Source organism: Arachis duranensis, chromosome 3, assembly GCF_000817695.3.
Source record: "Arachis duranensis cultivar V14167 chromosome 3, aradu.V14167.gnm2.J7QH, whole genome shotgun sequence".
Classification (NCBI taxonomy): domain Eukaryota; kingdom Viridiplantae; phylum Streptophyta; class Magnoliopsida; order Fabales; family Fabaceae; genus Arachis; species Arachis duranensis.
Window position 1 is genome coordinate 23392889 of NC_029774.3, and position 8626 is coordinate 23401514.

Below are 8626 nucleotides of genomic sequence, written 5' to 3' on the forward strand. Positions count from 1 at the left end.
TGCAATTTCGATCATTACATAATTAGTTACAGCATATGCAATACTACCACAATACAACTCTACATTCTTATTAATAAACACCAATCCTAATCCATCATAAATAAATATAAGAGCACACCATTAATAACTTCCACACCTCATAATTCCAATATATATCCACCAACAAATCTATTCCAACAACATTACAAGGCTAATCATTAAATACAACAAATATTAAACGTACGAAACTTAAACCATACCTTGGCCGATCACTTAATTCACCCAAGGCAGCCTCTCAACACAAAATTACAGCCCCTCCAAGCTCAAGTAAAACAACCACAAACTAAGCTTTGATCACCAACAAGCCTCCAAATATTCCCAATTAAATTCCAATGCATATATACCCACTTAATCTACACCTAATACATATTCATATTCCAATTTCAGTTGTCCCATAATAAATACAAGATTAATCTAGGGTTAGGGTATCCTTACCATACCCATATGCTCAATAGCTTGAACACATAAGTCCCGGAAGCTAACTTGAACCTAGAACACAAGAATTGAACAATTTTTAACTTAATTGTTCATGAATTTCTGAAATTAGGGGAAGCTGGATGAGAAGGAAATAATGAGTTACCTACCAAATTTTTCTATGGGTTTCGTAGAACTCGTCACGGTGAACGTGCAGTCACAAACGGTTCGTCAATCGGAGCTCGGGATCAAAAGTTATTGAGAGGTGAAGTTTGAGTGAGGGTTAGGGAGCTCTCTTCCTCCCCCAACCTGTTTGGCGTGTTTGATGCAGAATGGGGAAGAAGAGCTTCTGTCCCCTTTTTAAGTATGGGTCCAATTTGGACCCCGGTTCGGTCTTTCCGGTCCAATTTTGGGCCAAATTTTTGAAATTGGTATTAAAATTTTTGTTTCGATGAGCTCTATCCTATTTTGATATTAGTTTTTCTTTTTTAACCTTTCTAATTAAAATGTAATTTATTAACTAATTATTTACCACTTTTAGCGGGGTTTACATCCTACCCACCTAATTAGGAATTTTGCCCTCAAAATCCAAAATGAGTTTCCTGAAAAGAGGTGTGGGTAGTCCTTTCGCATCTCTGACTCAAGCTCCCAGGTATGTTCTTCAATACCAGCCCGGCTCCAAGCTACTTTACCAAGGGAACCTCCTTTCTGCGTAGATGCTTGCTACTGGTATCATCAATCCTAACCGGAGTTATTGGAAGCGTTAGATCTTCTCTCACTTGGACTGATTTCGGTTCTAGGACATGACTAGGATCAAAAGTGTATTTACGAAGCTGCAATACGTGAAACACGTCATGCAGGTTCGAGCGATGTGGTGGTAGAGCGATCCTATACGCCATAGGTCCGATGTAACGGGGATTTAGCTTTTTAGGTTTTGATTGGTCATCCGATTCTAGTTCATTGAAGTGATCTTCAGGAATAGGTATCTTCTTCCTTCCAACTTGAGAAATCTTTTTCTTAGATCCGCCTAACTCTTTGTCGGCTTTCATAGTAAGAATTCTAACTCAGATTTGCGTAACATTTTCTTTGTTGTCTCGGCTATCAAATTCAGGAACTAAGGTATTCGATGCTCTAGTAATACAGGGGCATTTAGTTCTCTGTGAAGCTCCATCCTCTATCCTAGTCCTCGACGATCTATGTCAAAATCGGTAATTACTCTTCCTTACTCCCGGTGTAGGACCTCCAATAGTTACACCATTCCGATTTATGCTTTATTCTTTATTTCTGGCTACCCAAAAATATCTTCTTTGATTCATGGTATGTCTTAGCAGTTTCAGGGTAAGTTTGAAAATCTTGTCTCGTAAGTTCCGAAAAATAGTTTCTCATCTCAACTTCCAATCTCGACGCATAACTCTCTCTTGGTATCTTCCTGATTCAACATGCCTCAATACTCTTAGTATCTCCTTATCACCATTATTGCGCTCCCTAAGTCCTTGACTCCATGATCTCTATTCCGGCATTGGACATATAAATCTCTTCTTAATTCCCTTTTGTTTACCAAACTTCAACATCTTTGACGGCTCCTTATTATCTCGTTACGCGTCTCGTACCTCATCGATTCCACGTTGTAACCTAGCAATGGATTTAGACCAACACTTCCAACACTCTCATTCTTCCAACTTAGAACTTTAACTCATCTAACATTTTCTCCTTTGGAATTAACGTCCAAGAATCTTTTAGAAACTTCTTGCTTAAGGCGTCTATCACAACCTCACAATGTTGCATCCGCATGCATCTTAAGTTTTTCAATAATACATCGTAATCATTCCCTAAATGGTTCGTTAGGCTCAAGTGATACTAGCATTGGCATGAAGGTCAATCTTCTTTCTATGGCTCAAAAGCTTTCATCGGATCCTGGTAATTCATTCCCACGGTGTATCTCATTGCATCTATTTAGTCATGAGCGATACGATTGGTGAGGATTAAGGCTCTAAATTCCCTAGTAATGTCACAGGTTCATTTTGCGTTCAAAGGTTTTGCTCTAAAAAATCAACGTCTCTCTGGTTACAGCTGGGATTCATACGCAATACTAATATAGGCTCGAGTTGATTTTCAAAGAAATATTAAGCTTGAAAGACGAATGAATAATGTGAACAATGTTCGTGAGAAAATAGAAAGAGTTTTATATACGGTCAATCAGAGTTGTATCAAAATAATAGAATGCACAAGAAGAAGAATTTAGGTGCATCTCAAGAAAGAAAACCGGACCAAAAACATTTGATAGTATGGATTAGTGTGATGTCTCACTTCCTCTATGCAAATAAAATTTCAGGTATCAGTTTCAGTTTACCTTTTCCTTCTTGTGACCCACCATCATCTTGGGTCCTCTTACGTGAATAGACTATTGTTCCATTCCCCTGATTCACTTATCTCTAAGAGTCTTGATTATTCATCCAACGCCAACTAAAAACTTCACTAAACTCTGTAGGCTTTGACGATAATACCCTATTCGGAACGATTTAATTTGGTTCTAAGTTTTAACCTAGGTCTTTCTTTTCTATCTTAGACGATGAGTAATCATGGTATCCTAGAATAATTCATTGCTTCTCAAATCCAATTATTGCATTTATCTTAACCTGGTGATTGTGATCTATCTGCATCATGAGTTTCCACCATGTAGATTAGGACAGTCCTTAATTAGATGCTTGGGTGATCCGCACCGGAAACACAAACCTTGCTTTGTTTTTATGCTGCCTATTGGGTCGGTACTTCTCAGCCCTCTTGAATTCTTGACTCATTGGTGCCAAATTTTGATGGTGATCTCTTCGGTGGGACTCCCGATTATCATTCTTTGCCACAGATGCGTTCCTCACACATTTTTCAGCTATCCGGCTCTTGTTCACAAGTTCAGAAAACACCTGGATCTCCATAGGTGCTACAAAGCTCTGAATGTCGCTCCGAAGGCCTCCTTCATACTTAATGCATTTCCACTTAGCAAAGTCCTCAAGAGCTCCCTGACAAATCTGTGAGAAACGGCACGGTTCCTCAAACCTGCTAGTGTACTCAGTGATGGTCATCTGACCTTGTTTCAGCTGAAGCAGTTCAAGTTCCTTAGTATTTCTGGCTGAACTGGGAAAGTATTTCTTATAGAATTCTTCTTGGAACAACTCCCAAGAGATCATAACCCCATCAGGCTGCAGAATGCGCCTCACGCCCTGCCACCAATGCTGAGCTTCACCTTGCAGCTGGTAGGTCCCAAACTCAACCCGCTGTTCTTCAGGAACCTGCTGAGCCTGTAATGCTCACTCAATGGCTTGTACGCAGTTATCCGCATCAGTAGGGTTCAAGGTTCTTCTGAAGGTCGGAGGATGAACCTTCAGGAAGGAGGAAAGCGTCATAAGACCATTATCGCCGTTGTTGCCTATTTATTTGGTTTCCCAGGGCTTCGGCTGTCGCTTGCATCGCCGCGGCTATATTCCCTAGAGCAGCAATGAAGTCTACAAGATTAGGAATATTCCCTGTCGCTTCAGGCATAGCATTGCCTAGTATGCCTCTACCTCGCCCGCGTCCGCGTCCGCGAGTCGACATCTGGTCCCTATACACACCAACCAAGTGATATCAAGTTGATCAGTCTCAATATCATAAGTCTAGTGCTTTAAGTTCCAAATGCATACTCATGGACGTTTCTGCCACATATATCAATTAGATTTCCTAATAGCACATAGACACATACACAGAGAATGCACAGAAGCATAATAAGTTCGTCCTCAGGCTCTATAGGAACGAATTGCTCTGATACCATAATGTAACACCCTACCATACTTAATATTATGCTTAAGTCATAAGACTGAGATAGTAAGGTATTACGACCTTTAAGAATAGTAATATATATATAATAATAATAAAGAAAAAGTTATTTAACTAGGAGCCTTGAAAAACGGGTAAAACAAAATCGCAAAATAAAAAGCGCAACGCTCAGGAAAGGATTACTTGCGTGCTAAGAAACCTAATAGGAACATGATAAAGATAAGAAATAAAGGAAAGCCAAAAAAACAGCATAACTAGCCCCTGACTCAGCCTCCGAAGCTAAGGCTGGCTAGAGGATATATATATATATATAAGAACATACATAGGTATCCCCAAAATACACCAAAATACCAAAATAAACTCCTATCTCTCCCTGAACCTCTAAGAGGAGCAGCATACATAAGTTACTTGGAGAATAAGCTAAATACATATATAAAAATAGAAAAACAAAAATACACCCAAGGACTACTTCGCTTCCCAGGATCCAGACGCCTAGCGAGGAGCCTCTCGACCTGCATCTGAAAAACAAAAATACAATATGGAATGAGAACTGGAGGTTCTCAGCATGGTAAAAGTGTCACGCATATAATAAATAAGGTCCTGAGAATGCCATAGGCAATCCTATAACTTCATTATTCAATTATCCAACTTAATTACTAAACAAAAACCATAAACAGGGGTAGGTATTCTAAATCCACCTAACTTACTCAATTTCAATCCACACCTATCACCAAACTATTTCTCCATTTCCTCCATCCCTCCATCATCCATAATGCAACAGGAACAAACAACCAAACAAGTTCAAGCACAAGTAATGAACAGATAATACAAGTAGCAAATATACAAGTAGCATGTGATATATATCAATTAGGCATTCCCAACTAAGGCATAGCAAACAAAGCACACATATGCATATGATGAATGTCTATCCTACTGGCCGTGAGCTCACGTGTCGGTTATTTTGCCAGAACCCGACACATCTGGTAGCTAACCCAGACATTGGTCTCTAGGTTGCGCATCTCTAAGAGGATCATAAACGAAGGAGAGTGCCTTTTCACATCGAAGGATTGTGCCTTTCCACCTTCTCTTAGAGGATATACGAAGGAGAGTGCCTTTCCACATCGAAGGAGTGTGCCTTTCCACCTTGCAACCAGAGAAGGATGTGGGGGAAACAATACGAAGGAGAGTGCCTTCCACCTTCCCCACATCTACATCACGACAAGAGAGGGAACTTCCATCCTCAACTTGCCATATCGACCATTTTGGCCACACACAGTCATTCCCAAATCTCATCATTTATCATCATCATTTCCTTACATTCGTTCTTTATAGCCATAACAACATGTATTCATTTAACTTTCACATCATTCTATTATAATTTATCACGTTTACCCTTTCCGGGTCTCGACCAAACCATTTATCAAACTCTTCTCAACCTCTTTAATATCGAATAATCTTAAAATCAACCCAACTCTAACATTAAATCAATCACATCACACGAAGATTAAACTTTAACTTCTTGAACACATGACTGTCACTAAGACATCCTCGACACTCTATTTTCTTTTCTGTTTTTAATATAGCAAATGAACTCGGAATTGCGCAAACTTTATGTTCAGGCGTTTATCTTGAAATAAGCTTTCTAACAAACCAAAGATAATAATTTTCTGATTTCTCTAGCCTCAGGAATAAAGGAAAAACTGTGACTGCTCTGCAGTGCATAAAATCAGAAAAACAGCAGCAGCATGTGATATTCAAAATTCAATATAAAATCCAAGTTAATTCCAATGACTTTAAAAATTAATGTAGTTAAACATTAATCATCCAGGTTTCTTTCTCAATTGGTTCTGAGTTAATACCATTTCTAATGAAGAAGTTACATTACCTAGAAGGTAAGTAAAAATGAGTCAAAATCTGTTTTAGAAACCAACAAGCTTAGTACCTTTCAATTTGAATAACTTTTATTACAAAACTCCAATTAAGCTAAATTTTGGTTTGGGAACTCCTAACTCATCCAGGAACAAGTGTGTCTTGGTCGCAACCCAATTTCTATTCAATTCTAAGAGTTACAAGCATTGGAAGTTGGTGCATAACTTGCTAAAATCTGTTTCTTTTCAGCTTTGATCATTAATATTCAAAAATTCACTACTCCTAATCATCAACTCTTAAAATTATGAAATTTTATAGAAATAAAGCAAGTTAATAAAATTTTATAACAAAATTGGTTTTGCTCCAAAACTCAACTCGTAGAAGTCGCAGCAAGGCAAACAAGTTGCTGCCCTGTTTGACCTTTTCTGCTGCTGGACAGATTTAACAACCTAACTTTAAAAATTTTCCATAAATTGTATATTTAACAAAAAGGTTCCAAATTTTCCAGTTTAGTTTCTTATATTCCCAAGTTTAGCCCAAACTTGGTTTCATGCAATTCCGATCATTACATAATTAGTTACAGCATATGCAATACCACCACAACACAACTCTACATTCTTATTAACAAACACCAATCCTAATCCATCATAAATAAATATAAGAGCACACCATTAATAACTTCCACACCTCATAATTCCATTATATATCCACCAAAAAATCTATTCCAACAACATTACAAGGCTAATCATTAAATACAACAAACAATTCAACTTATCCTATGGTTCTTCTAACCTAAGTTTTCATAATACTGTAAATATTAAACGTGCGAAACTTAAACCATACCTTGGCCGATCACTTAATTCACCCAAGGTAGCCTTTCAACACAAAATTACAGCCCCTCCAAGCTCAAGTAAAACAACCACAAACTAAGCTTTGATCACCAACAAGCCTCCAAATATTCCCAATTAAATTCCAATGCATATATACCCACTTAATCTACACCTAATACATATTCATATTCCAAGTTCAGTTTTCCCATAATAAATACAAGATTAAGCTAGGGTTAGGGTATCCTTACCATACCCATATGCTCAATAGCTTGAACCCATAAGTCCCAGAAGCTAACTTGAACCTAGAATACAAGAATTGAACAATTTTTAACTTAATTGTTCATGAATTTCAAAATTAGGGGAAGCTGGATGAGAAGAAAATAATGAGTTACCTACCAAATTGTTCCATGGATTTCCTAGAGCTCGTCGCGGTGAACGTGTAGTCGCAAACAGTTCGTCAATCAAAGCTCCAAATCAAAAGTTATTGAGAGGTGAAGTTTGAGTGAGGGTTAGGGAGCTCTCTTCCTCCCCCAACCTGTTTGGCGTGTTTGATGCAGAATGGGGAAGAAGAGCTTCTGTCCCCTTTTTAAGTATGGGTCCGGTTGGACCCACGAGTCCGATTTAGATCCTGGTTCAACTGTTTTGGTCTTTTCGGTCCAATTTTGGGCCAAATTTTTAAAATTGGTATCAAAATTCTCGTTTTGACGAGCTCTATCCTATTTTGATATTAGTTTTGTATTTTTAACTTTCCTAATTAAAATGTAATTTATTAACTAATTATTTACTGCTTTTAGCGGAGTTTACAGGAAGCATTTTTAGGCAACCCAGATCAAATAATCATTCAACAACCCAACAATTACAACACAACAACAAAAATTACAACAATATTTGAACAAAATTTTTAGATATTAAAAGGAAGAAGAAAAAATCGAGCATTCAGCAACCAGAGCAAAATTAAAAGCAGGGCCACTAACGTTCAGCGAGAGCAGAAACGACGACAAGCAGTGACCCAATGGCGAGCTACTCCAAGCCACGGTCAGAGAAGCCATCGAGGATGGGGACGACGCACGTGCCAAGCTACCTGGGTTCCGGATAGGGGTAAGAGGAAGAAGCGGAAGCGCTGAGCCTGGGACGGCGGCGGCAAAGAACCTAGGGTTTTGGTTTGGGACTTTCATTGCTTTGCTTCAGAGAGGTAATTGGAGAAGATGATTGATTTTTTGTTTTTTTTATATGTTTTGCTTAGAGGGGAGCACGAATGATTAGAAAAATTGGAAAAGATGAAGAAATTTTAATTTTTTGTTTTTTTATGTTTTTATTTTGTTGTTTAAATTATTTGAAACTATAAAATTATGATTAATTGAATTTTAAAATTTTATTAATTTAAAAGGATATTTTTGTCTAATCAAATAAAAGAAGGATGTTTAAGATTTTTTATAAAATTAAATAAAAAATATTTTTTATTTAATTAAAGGGGTGTATTAATAAAAGTGGTGATATAATATATATTCAAAAAAACAAAAATTAAATACTGATGTGGAAAATAAATTTCACGTAGCTTGTTATTACTTGTTCATATTTTAAACGTATCGATATGTATGAATTTATTATCGTACCGTAGCAAACACCAAATAAATAATATTTAAATTAAGAATATAGAAAAACACAGT

General features: G+C 37.4%; 1 long non-coding RNA gene across 2 annotated transcripts; it reads right to left on the reverse strand.

Annotated features, from left to right (window-relative positions):
• Positions 1-244: 244 nt before the first annotated feature.
• On the reverse strand, positions 245-7491 carry LOC110279064 (uncharacterized). 2 transcript variants are annotated; one of them, XR_008006709.1, is made up of 3 exons: positions 7356-7491; positions 7208-7261; positions 245-398 (listed from the first exon to the last, which is right to left on the reverse strand). It is a non-coding gene; the product is annotated as an uncharacterized LOC110279064 (long non-coding RNA). The 2 variants fall into 2 exon arrangements; XR_002371948.2 differs by lacking the exon at positions 245-398 and adding an exon at positions 7049-7131.
• Positions 7492-8626: the final 1135 nt, after the last annotated feature.